We start from the raw sequence: 11,160 nt of genomic DNA, 5'->3' as shown, positions 1-11,160 counted from the left end.
GACAGAGGGACTGCATTCCAGGAGCTCACCCTCGGGAACATGAGGAGGAAGAAACAAACAGGTGGGGAGGGAGACATGGGAATGAAAAATATACTGAAGCGGTGATCTGCACCCAGGGATTGTACTCTATGCTCTCTGGGGAGATGTCCTAGGACAGGCACTGTTAACATGTTGCAACTTTGAGATGCCCTTTGATTGGGACCCAAGTCTAGCACAGTAGAGTGTCAGTGCTGAAACTGGCATCTGTCCTGCGCTTTCCCCATTAATTGCTTGAACAGAGAAGCCTGATTTATAACTCGTCCATTCAGCAAAATCTGTTCAGCACATACTGTCTGTTGGGCACCAGGCAACACACATAAGTGCAAAGATTAAGACCGTCTCTTGAAAGAGAAAGACAAGTAGACATATCATGACAATTCAGCATAATAAATGATAAAATAATAACTAATGTTTACTCAATGCTGCTATGCAACCCCATGGACTATCCTAAGTGCTCTACATATATTAATTTTTTGACATTCATCAAAACTCAATGAGTTTCCAAAATGGTGTGGGACAACTAGATTTCCACACACAAAAAAATGAAGTTGGACCCCTTCCTCACACAATACACAAAAATGAATTCAAAGTGGATCATCGATCCAAATGTTAGAGCTAAAACTATAAAACTCATAGAGGAAAACATAAGAGTAAATCTTCATGACCTTGGGTTAGACAAAACCTTCTTCGATAGGTATTACATCAAAAGTATAAGTGACTAAAGAAAAAAATAGATAAATTGAATTTGATCAAAATTAAAACAAACTTTTGTGCTTCAAAAGACACCATCAATAAGTGGAAAGGCAACCACATAGTGAGAGAAAATATTTGCAAATCATATATCTGATAAGGAATTTGCATCCAGAATATAATAGAACACTTCTAACTCAACAATAAAAAGACTTGATAGTGGGAATCTTTTCACAATGTATACATATACCAAATCATCACATTGTACACTATATATATACTTTTTCTCACTATTTCTCACTATTACCTCAGTAAAACTGAAAAACATACTGGAGTCAATAAAAAAAACTAATTATGAATGGTAACTGAGAAATGTAGACCATAATATGGTGTGTGTTAAATATTATATTAGTGTTCACATATTTATATATGTCCATGACAGGATGAATGGATAGAAGGATAAATAAACACGTGATTTGTGGATAGAAAGAGAGAGAAAAGAGAGAGAGAGAGAACCACTGATACTTTGGATGCAAAATAAAATCGTCATAATAAATATGCCCAAAGTGGCAGAATGCCAGCAACTATGGCTTCTGGGACAGTCTTAGATAATATAACATTTGTGTACAGTGGTTAAAAAATAGTAAATGTAAAGTCAACAGACATGAAAGCATGCTCCTTGGGATACAATGCAGAATAACACTGGCTAAGAATCTAGGGTAGGAACTGGCCCATGATTCCCTCTTTGCAGAGAGGAAATGGAATGTTTAAAATGACCGTAATCACAATGCAGATTGCAAACCCATGAGCCAAGATAAAAATACTGCAGGCAATAAAATGTTCAGAATCTGTCTCTTTCCAGACTGTCCTGCTGGGTGCTGGGAGGGGAGAGCACCACTCTGGCGGAATAATTCTAAAACAGCACCAAGTTTATTGTATCCTGGTTCCATTTAAAATTACTATAGAAGATTTACAATAAAATCCTGATTCAGCAAACTTGTTGAAAGAAATATTTTTACTCCTAACTTTATGGGGTTTTGTTTTTTCATGTTTTATGTCATAGTTTCCACAAAATATTTGGGTGTCCTACCAAACTGCCATTTGTAGAAACAAATAAAGATTCTTTACATGAAATCACGAGTTATTGTGCTCATTATTTACCATTTTATATTTTCCATGCTTTTTCACTTATATATTTCAAAGTTTCTTCAGTACTTATTGGAAGGCTTTCTAATGTCTGTAATTGCAGAAAAGGGGAATATGCATAACATATTAAAAAACATATACATTTATCATCCTAACTTTGTAAAACTTGTTTAAATGTCTGAAATATCAACATTATTTATTTTTGTGCATGTGTATGTGTAGATACAATTTTATGTGAGAAAAAAATGTCTGGGAGGAATAATGACTGTCAATAGTGATTATCTTTGGACAATGACAGTCTGAGTGATTGTTCAACTTCTTTATAATAGTCTTTATTTTCTAAGTTTCCTGGAATAATCCTATATTATCCATAAAGAACATTAAAGCTTTAAAACTAATAAATCATTTGTGATATAGTTAAGGGAGACTAAATAACTCTACCTTATCTCCAACACTAACCTTAGCTTATAAGACCCCATGATTTAAGACTAGTAAGAATTCATTGATCTGGCATAGGGCAGGGAGGGCAGAGCACAGCAAGACAGAGCTAGTACCAGTATTCAATGTCCCACTATTATGTAGAGTTGTATATTAATCTTCCAAAGACTGACTTACAGCTGCTTTCCTGCAAATCTTCTATGTAAATACTGAGTGTTTAACTAATTGGTCCAACCAAATTTTTCAGCACCTCTGCTCATCCCTCCTGCTAACACAAAACCGCCATCAATAGTAGCACTACCACGTTACCACCACTGTCACAACCTGAGGATTTCAACCTCCACTCTCGTCCGACAGCGAAGAAAACAGACCCTGTCAAGGTAACTGACTTTCCCAAGGCCAGAACATAAGTAAGAGGCAGAAAAAAATGAACTCTTAAACTCAGATCTTGACTCCAAGACACTGTACACACTCTCCAAGAGCCCTTGTGTCATTTGGTTTCGTTTTTCTCATCATCATCACCAGTTCCATGCCTTAGATGCCCTTTAATTTCCAAGCTCATGACCAAAATCGGAGCCCTAATAGTCTTTACTTCCCAAATACCAGCTACTGTATGAGGAGTAGAGAATGTCTGCAGTAGAGAGGGTGTGGTGCCCTGAGCATGGAAGGAGCATTCGTGTTTGTATTAGTCACTATTATTAGTTAGTTTTAGTATTTGGTATGCACTTGAATGTTGGGAATTAGTGATTAGGAAGACAACTGGTTGCCGTTAGGACTCTTGACTAGCCTATTCCAAATTCCCAGGTTCTGACCTCACAGAATCCCCTAAGTTCATGGGAACCATCCTCAAATGTCAAGTCAAAGCAAAAGAAAAGAACCTTCTTTGAGGCATTGGCAGTTCCTCTTCTCAGGGCCGGGTGACTGGTTACTGCCAGACTGGGCTGGCCAGGAGAAACCAAGATGGGAACCATGTTGGCCCATCAAGTATGATGTTATCAAAAGCAAGTACAAGGCCCAAGAAGGCCTGTGCTGCGATTCAAAGAGAGAGTCAAGGACAGCAAACCACAGGAGGGAAAAGACCAGCAGAGTCCTCCTTGGGAAACCAATTCACTTTCCAGATGTCTCTACAAGACAGAAGGACCTAAGCAAACGTTGGAGTCCAGGGTTTAAACTAAGCAAAGAAACCTGAACAGAGAGCATAGTTACGCAGAGGCAAACATCTCAAGGTTTAATTTCGTTTTACCCCAGTGAGTATGCAATGGATTTAGGACAGAGACTGACTGCCCTGAGCTCTGTGGTTTTAAAGCCCTTCCTGAGGTGAGAAAACTAGAGCTCCTGCATGTGCTCTCTGATGAGACCCCAGAGTTCTAAAATGCCGTTCCACAAAGCAACTGCTGAGCTGCCCCAGATAAGGACTTCCCATTCATTATAGCCAAGATACTCCACCACGTGTCTCTTTCACTGCTCTTGTAAAGAAAAAAAAATAGTAATTTAAGACGTAAAGTTTATGACTCTTTCACCCATCAGCACCTGTAAATAACTTTAATTCACTGTACCTCAATGATTCTTCTTCACAACGTGTTCATCACCACTCATGTTCTGGTTTTGGTTTTTTTTGGGTTTTTTTTTTTTAAAGATTTTTTTTTATTGGGGTAGGGGTACAGGACTTTATTGGGGAATAGTGTGTACTTCCAGGACATTTTTTCCAAGTCAAGTTGTTGTCCTTTCAGTCTTAGTTGTGGAGGGCGCAGCTCAGCTCCAGGTCCAGTTGCCATTGCTAGTTGCAGGGGGTGCTGCCCACCATCCCTTGCGGGACTCGATTAGTTGAACTGGCAACCTTGTGGTTGAGAGCCCACTGGCCCATGTGGGAATGGAACCGGCAGCCTTCGGAGTTAGGAGCATGGAGCTCTAACCGCCTGACCACCAGGCCGGCCCCATGTTCTGGTTTTAAAAAGGATTTTCTTAGTCTCCAGCAGATATGGGTACACCTATGTTCATAGCAGCATTCTTCATTATTAGCCAAAAGGTGGAAGCAACCCCATGTTCCTCAACAGATGGATGGATAAACAAAAAGTGGTATATACTTGTAATGGGATATTATTCAGCCTTAATAAAGAAGAAAATTCTGGCACATGCTACAACATGGATGAAACTTGAAGACATTATACTAAGGGAAAGCCAGTCACAAAAAGACAAATATTGACTGATTCTACTTGCATAAACTACCGAGAGTGGTCAAATTCATAGAGACAGAAAGTAGACTGGTAGTCGCCAAGGGTTAGGAGGGCAGGAGGAAATGAGGCATTGTTTAATTGAGACAGTTTGAGTTGGGAAGGATGAAACATTCTGGAGATGGGTGGTGGTGTTGGCTGCATAACAATGTGAATGTACTTAATGCCACAGAACTACACAATTTAAAAAGGTTATAATGGTCATTTTATGTGTGATTTTACCACAATAAAAAAGAGCATTTTCTCAAAGAATATTTTCTTGACAAATTGTATATTCTTAATCTTTTAATTACACACTTCAATTTCAGACATTGTTTCTGGTCTGCTAGAAAAGTATGTCACTCTTTTACAGAACCAAGACTATGTCTTCTTTAGCCCTCACATCACCCACAGAGAGGGACTCAGGAAATATTTGTTGAATGAATGCGCTTCGTTGCTTTTCCTTTCTCAAATAATTTGTATGTGTCACCCTACTACAAATTGCATTACTGACATATTTTGTTACAGATGCTTTCAATATTTGGTTATTTGAGGAGAATGAGTTAGCAAGACTTTGTATAAATGCTATGATAACAGAAGCAGGAATGTTTGTGTCTAGCTCAGAAACGCTGAGAAGAAACAAGCATATTGTGCATATAAAAAGGTTTGCTGTCTGACTGGTTGGAGCCCTGAAAGTCTGGTATTGTTACTAAAGGTTAGGGATGATTTTTCCCAAAACTAACGGACTAGTAAAAACTCAACTACAATAATACATGTCACAAAAAATTTGAAACACAGGTAAAGTAAAACATGTTATTGACTATATAATATCGTCATTGGCTTTAACTTGAGAAATGCAGCTTTCCCCCCAGCTTCCTAATGGGTTTCTCAATTACCATACAGAGGAGCTAGAATGGAAATGTTTTCTAATGTTGAATGTTTGGATCAGCTGTTTTCTTTCTCCATTTGAAGCTTTCCAGCCATAAGGACAAGAATCTCCTTGTATCTGATCCCTACATGGATGAATGGATGGTTGTTTTGGTGTTGGCCCAAATCACAGCGCTCCCAAGAAGTTTGTCAGTAGGGTAGAAAGCCACCAACCTCAGAAATTCAAGTCCTAATCCCTTATTTTATTAAAATGACAGTGCCCCCTAGACACAGAAATCCATCTTGATCTCAAAAACTATTGCCCTTGAGTTCTGATGTAAGAAGTACAATAACCCAGTGACACTGGAGTAGTTTCACATTTTCAAACAAATCACTTTGAACAAAATAGAAAACAAATAGTATTAAGTATTGTGTCTTAAATAGTTTATTCAACCTCTTCTTAAAAATGGTGTAATTTTACAGAAAGAAAACTAAAAGTCGTCAAAAACGCTTCCACTGCGCACAGTTGTCTGCCACCCCAGCCTTGCACCATCACAAAGTACAGGACAACACTTATTTATAATTAAAACACGTGCCAGTTATCTCAGCTAACTCAAGTTCAAAATACATCCCGCTGCCGACTGCTAAAGCCCAGTTTCAAAAGCTTTTATCTGCCACCAAGAGGCCAACCGTCCAAACAATTGAAACTTAGATTCACTGCAAGCGTGTCACAGAGCCCAACCCAAGAGCAGCCACCAGAAGCCACATCCTGGCTCACCCCATGCTTCACAATTCTGATCTGATTTCAAAGGTTCAATCCCCACTCAGGTATTCTCCTACGCAAGCCCTTCTTGTGATTTTTTTTAATCTCAAGATTATCTCTGTTTACCTGAGTGAATCACACAAGAATGGCCAGAGACACAAGGCCAAAAGTCTACAGGAATTCAGAAAACGAAGCCATCAGTGACATTAAGAGATGTCAAAACCAAACCATTACAAAAGATAGATGGAAACTCCCCAACATCCCGTACTTGAGACATCAAATTTGCAGCCAAACATCATACATAGATCACGCTACAGACAACTGTGTCCGATTAATTTCCATTTTAGAACTCTCAGTACCAGGGTCAAATATAAACTATTAGTACTTGTTTAATGGTCACTTTAGCTTATCACTGTTTTGTACTCCTCTAACTGGTTTATGTATGTTGTATGGTAGATTTGTTGAATGTTTAGATGCTACTTTCATATCCCCATTGCACTGAGCAGGAAGATAGGTACCTAGATCTCCATGTCTAACAATAAATTCTTGTTAAAATGTAAAAGAAGCATGGCAGCAATTCCTTCTAATAACTATAGAAAACATGCAGGCTGGGTGTTACATCAGTGAACCAGCCTAAACGTCTGGAGTGTTTGAATTTATAAGAGAATGGCAATCAATAACCCCACTTCTGGCAGCCATTGCTACTTCCACAGGCACACAAATAATAAATTTTTGCATTAATAGAGTAATCTAGTTAATTATAACAAAATAATTCATTCATGTGCTTAACAAATATTTATTGAGTGTCGACCACTTACCAGTAGGGAATAAAGACACAAACGCCTTGGAGTCTACATTAGAGTGAAGGAAACAAATGACACAAAATATAAATAAGTAAAATAGATCATGAGGATACTAAGGGGAAAAAAGCAGGACAAGGACTAATAATATGGATAATTGCAACTTAGAGTGGCAATGACAATGCCTGAAAGAAGTAAGGGCGTGGGGAAGAGCATGCCAACCAGAGAAGTCACCAAATGCAAAGTGTCTGAAGGAGACATATGCTGAGCATAGACCAGGAAAACAGAGAAAGCCAAAGTGGGAGGAGCAATGAGACAGGCAGGAGGGTGGACCAATAGGAGACAACTTCCCTGATATGGGGTGGAGGACAAACTCACAGAGGGCATTTCAGTTCAGTATGCAAACTTGGAAGTTTACCCTAGTTTGAAAAGCAGAGATGTGACATGATAGGACTTATATTTTTTTAAAAATCCTGCTAGCTACTGTGTTAAATATAGACCAAAGACGAACGAGAGTGGAAGCTACAAACCAGTTAAGAGGCCATTGCAAAAATCCAAGCCGAGCTAAGAGGAGCCTGCACAAACCTAACCCTAATTTTTTTCAAACCTTTACATCGAGGGTTGGCTTTCAACAGATTGCAGTGAAGGAGATGCTTGCTACATAGGTACCCCCACCCAGAAGCAGGTTATCTAAAAATGTCTTAGCACCAGCTTAAATGGTTTACCAACTGTATGTGGGTGGTAAAAAGTTTTGTCCAGAGCAACTGGAAGAACGGAGTTGCCACCACTGAAACAGGAAAAACAGTAGAGAAGCATGTTGAAGCAGCAAAATACCAATTCTGTTTTGATATGAAACGTTTGAAATGCCGATTACACAGCCATGTGGACATTTCAAGAAGGGCTACACACGTGTAGATCAGAGAAATACAGTCTGAAGTTCAGACCACTTAGATCAAACTCTCTAGAAGTAGAGCCTGTGGTGGAGATAATTGTGCAAGTGATTTTTTTGTTTTTGAGGAATTGCTTTCAGGAGAAGCCTGTAAGGAATTAAGAGACATAAAATAAAGCAGAGGGAAAAGCTAGACCAAAAAAAAGAAATAAAACTGGTTTGAGGATTAATCTAGACTCAGTTTGACACCATGGAGAGATCTGGAGTATAGACTGTTAGAAACTTGGACGCCTAAGCTCTGTCAAATCTTCTTCAGCAATAGAGCAACTCTTTCCTCCCTTATCTGAGGAAGCTGGTCACCTTCCCTTCAGAGCCTGTAATGGATTCTTTGCTAGTGGTTTCACGGCAAGGTACCACTGGTCCTAAGGACCCACCTCACCTCCTCTCATTGCTTCGAGACCTATAACCTGACTCGAGTTCCAGCAGGCCCAAGAGAATAAGACACAAATTGTGACCCATGAGAAGGTGTGATACGCACCAAAATCCTAAAGGGGGATTGCTAGATCAAACAGCACATACCTTAGTCAATGTGATAGCTATTGCCAAATTGTCCTCCATAGAGATTGTATAATTTATACTCCCATCAGCAATGTGTAAGAGAACGTGTTTCCCCAGTAACTTGGCAAAAGAGTGTTGCCAAATTGTAAAAGTTTTGCCAAATGGATAGTTTTAAAATAAGTAGTATCTCAGTATCATTTTAATTTTCATTTTTCTTATTATAAATTAGGTTCATTATCTTTCATATGTTCAAGAACCATTTGCACTTCCTCTTCTGTGAATATGTAATTCAAATTTGCCAATGATTTCCATTATGACTTGATATTGCAAGTCTTGCTTAAGAAGGACTAAGAAAACAGGGTTTCTCTGGCTTGTGGGAGCTGAAGGATACAAACACTACAAGGACATCCAAAAAGGAGGGGGAAGACAGCCAACATTTCATGTAAAACTGAAAGGTTGTATTTTATGAAATGAAACATAGGAAAAGTTGAATCATTTAAAAGGGGGGGCCTTTACAATGAGATACCACCTTCACTCCAGTCAAAATGGCTATTATCAATAAATCAACAAACAACAAATGCTGGCGCGGATGTGGAGAAAAGGGAACGCTAGTGCACTGTTGGTGGGACTGCAGATTAGTGCAGCCACTATGGAAAACAGTATGGAGGTATCTCAGGAATCTGAAAATGGAACTACCCTATGATCCAGTAATTCCACTCCTAGGCATCTACCCGGAGAAATCCAAAACTCCAATTCAAAAATCTGTATGCACTCCTATGTTTATTGCAGCACTTTATACAATAGCCAAGATATGGAAACAACCGAAATGCCCATCGGTAGATGACTGGATTAAGAAGCTGTGGTACATTTATACAATGGAGTATTACGCAGCCATAAAGAAGAAAGAAATCTTATCATTTGCAGCAACATGGATGGATCTAGAGAACATTATGTTAAGTGAAATAAGTCAGAAAGAGAAAGACAAGTACCATATGATCTCACTTATATATGGAATCTAAAGAAAAGACTATGCGAATGAACTAATCAGAGACAGTTTTGGGGACGCGGAGAAAAAACCGAGAGTGGTTAGATGGGTGTGTGGGAGGGGGTTGGGGATAGGGGAAAGGTGAAGGGATTTGGAGGCAGCTGGTGACCACAAGATGGCCTCGGGGTTTTTTTTTGTTTGTTTGTTTGTTTTTGTTTTTGTTTTGTTTTTGAAAATTAATTTGGGGAAGGTATTCTATAATGTTGTGGAGATTTTGTTGGGTATCCGATGGGCATGCGTCCTGTTGGGGAGACCACCTCAGGGATGCTGTGGATACCTGATCATGGCATTGGACACCAGAGGCTGGACATTAATGAATGCCAACTATAATTTTATATATATAATGTGATGGTTCGGTGTGGGGTCGGAGGGATGGTGGATGGGGGGAGGGGGGTTCACAGTGTGAGGGATATGGATGATGAACGTCTAAGTATTACCTTGTTTTGTACACCTGAAACTAATAAATAAATAAATTTATGAAAAAAAAATAAAAAAATAAATAAAAAAAATAAAAGGGGGGGCTTTTAAAAATTAAATGACATTTAGATTACAGATCATCTGTCTTTAGAATTTATCTGGACTTTATGATAGCATGTTGGCTCTCACTTTATTTTTGTTTTTCCAATTGGAGTACCAATATGTTCTTAACTATTCCCACATCAATACCACACTGTTTAAAATACTGTAGCACTGAGGTATCCCAGGTCTGTCATTCCCTGGCCATGAGACCTTATGAAGCCCGCTAAGCCTCTGCTTTCACTTTGCAGTATTGTTTTAAGAATGAAATATACAAAGGAGTTAAGGAAATGAATTGTTGAGCCCCATGCCTCATACAAAATAGGCATTCATAAATGACTGTTACTAATACTATCATGTAGCATGATGAAATTAGACTACAGGCAAAATTAATGATAATAATAAGTCACTAGCTATTTTTAAATAACCCCTTCTTCTCTTTTACTTTTCCATGTGTTCAAGCTCCAAGAGGACTCGTCCCTGTGGGGAGATCATTCAGATTCTGTTCTGTTCTCCTAGGCTAATGATGTGAAGAGTGGAAGGAGCAGAGTAGCTTATAGCAGGTTCTCTGGAAGGAGAGCCAGGGTCAGGAACAAAGAGGAAGAAGTGGCCATTCACTTACATTCCCACAGGAAGGAGTTAAAAGCTTTCTGTTCACAGTTGCTTAGCAACACGCAAGGGCTGAAGAAAGAAGAAAGCCAAGGATGGCAAAATCAGACAATTTTTACTCACTTACCCATTTATTATTTCCACATTGTGCATAAGTCAAAGAGAAACAGAATATAAATTTGACCTCCAAAGATAAACCGGCCAGACAGTGACGGGAAGACAAATCAAATGTAAGCATAAAAACGCAGTAAGCAGATAAATACACCAACGAAAGGACATGCGCCTACAGCTGGATTCCAGGTGCAATAGAATCTTTCTGTTCAAAACAGCAAGTGTTTGTAAATGCTTCAGGGAGCACACAGGGGACTATAAGGCAGCCCACGCCTTCAGGAACTTTAAAATCTAAGTAGGAGAATAAACCGAGTATACAGATATATCACTACAAGGCAGCATTCATGTCACAACTGAGCAACACCCCATTTATATGTCCTCAACTGTGGGAGAGAATCAAAGCAGTGGAGGGGCATCCAGAAAATCTTCCTGAAGAGGAGCCATTTGAATGAACCCTTAAAAGTTGAAGTGGGGGTGGA

This window comes from Rhinolophus hipposideros (assembly GCF_964194185.1).
Source record: "Rhinolophus hipposideros genome assembly, chromosome: 25".
Taxonomy (NCBI): Eukaryota; Metazoa; Chordata; class Mammalia; order Chiroptera; family Rhinolophidae; genus Rhinolophus; species Rhinolophus hipposideros.
Note: the sequence above shows the minus strand (reverse complement) of the source record.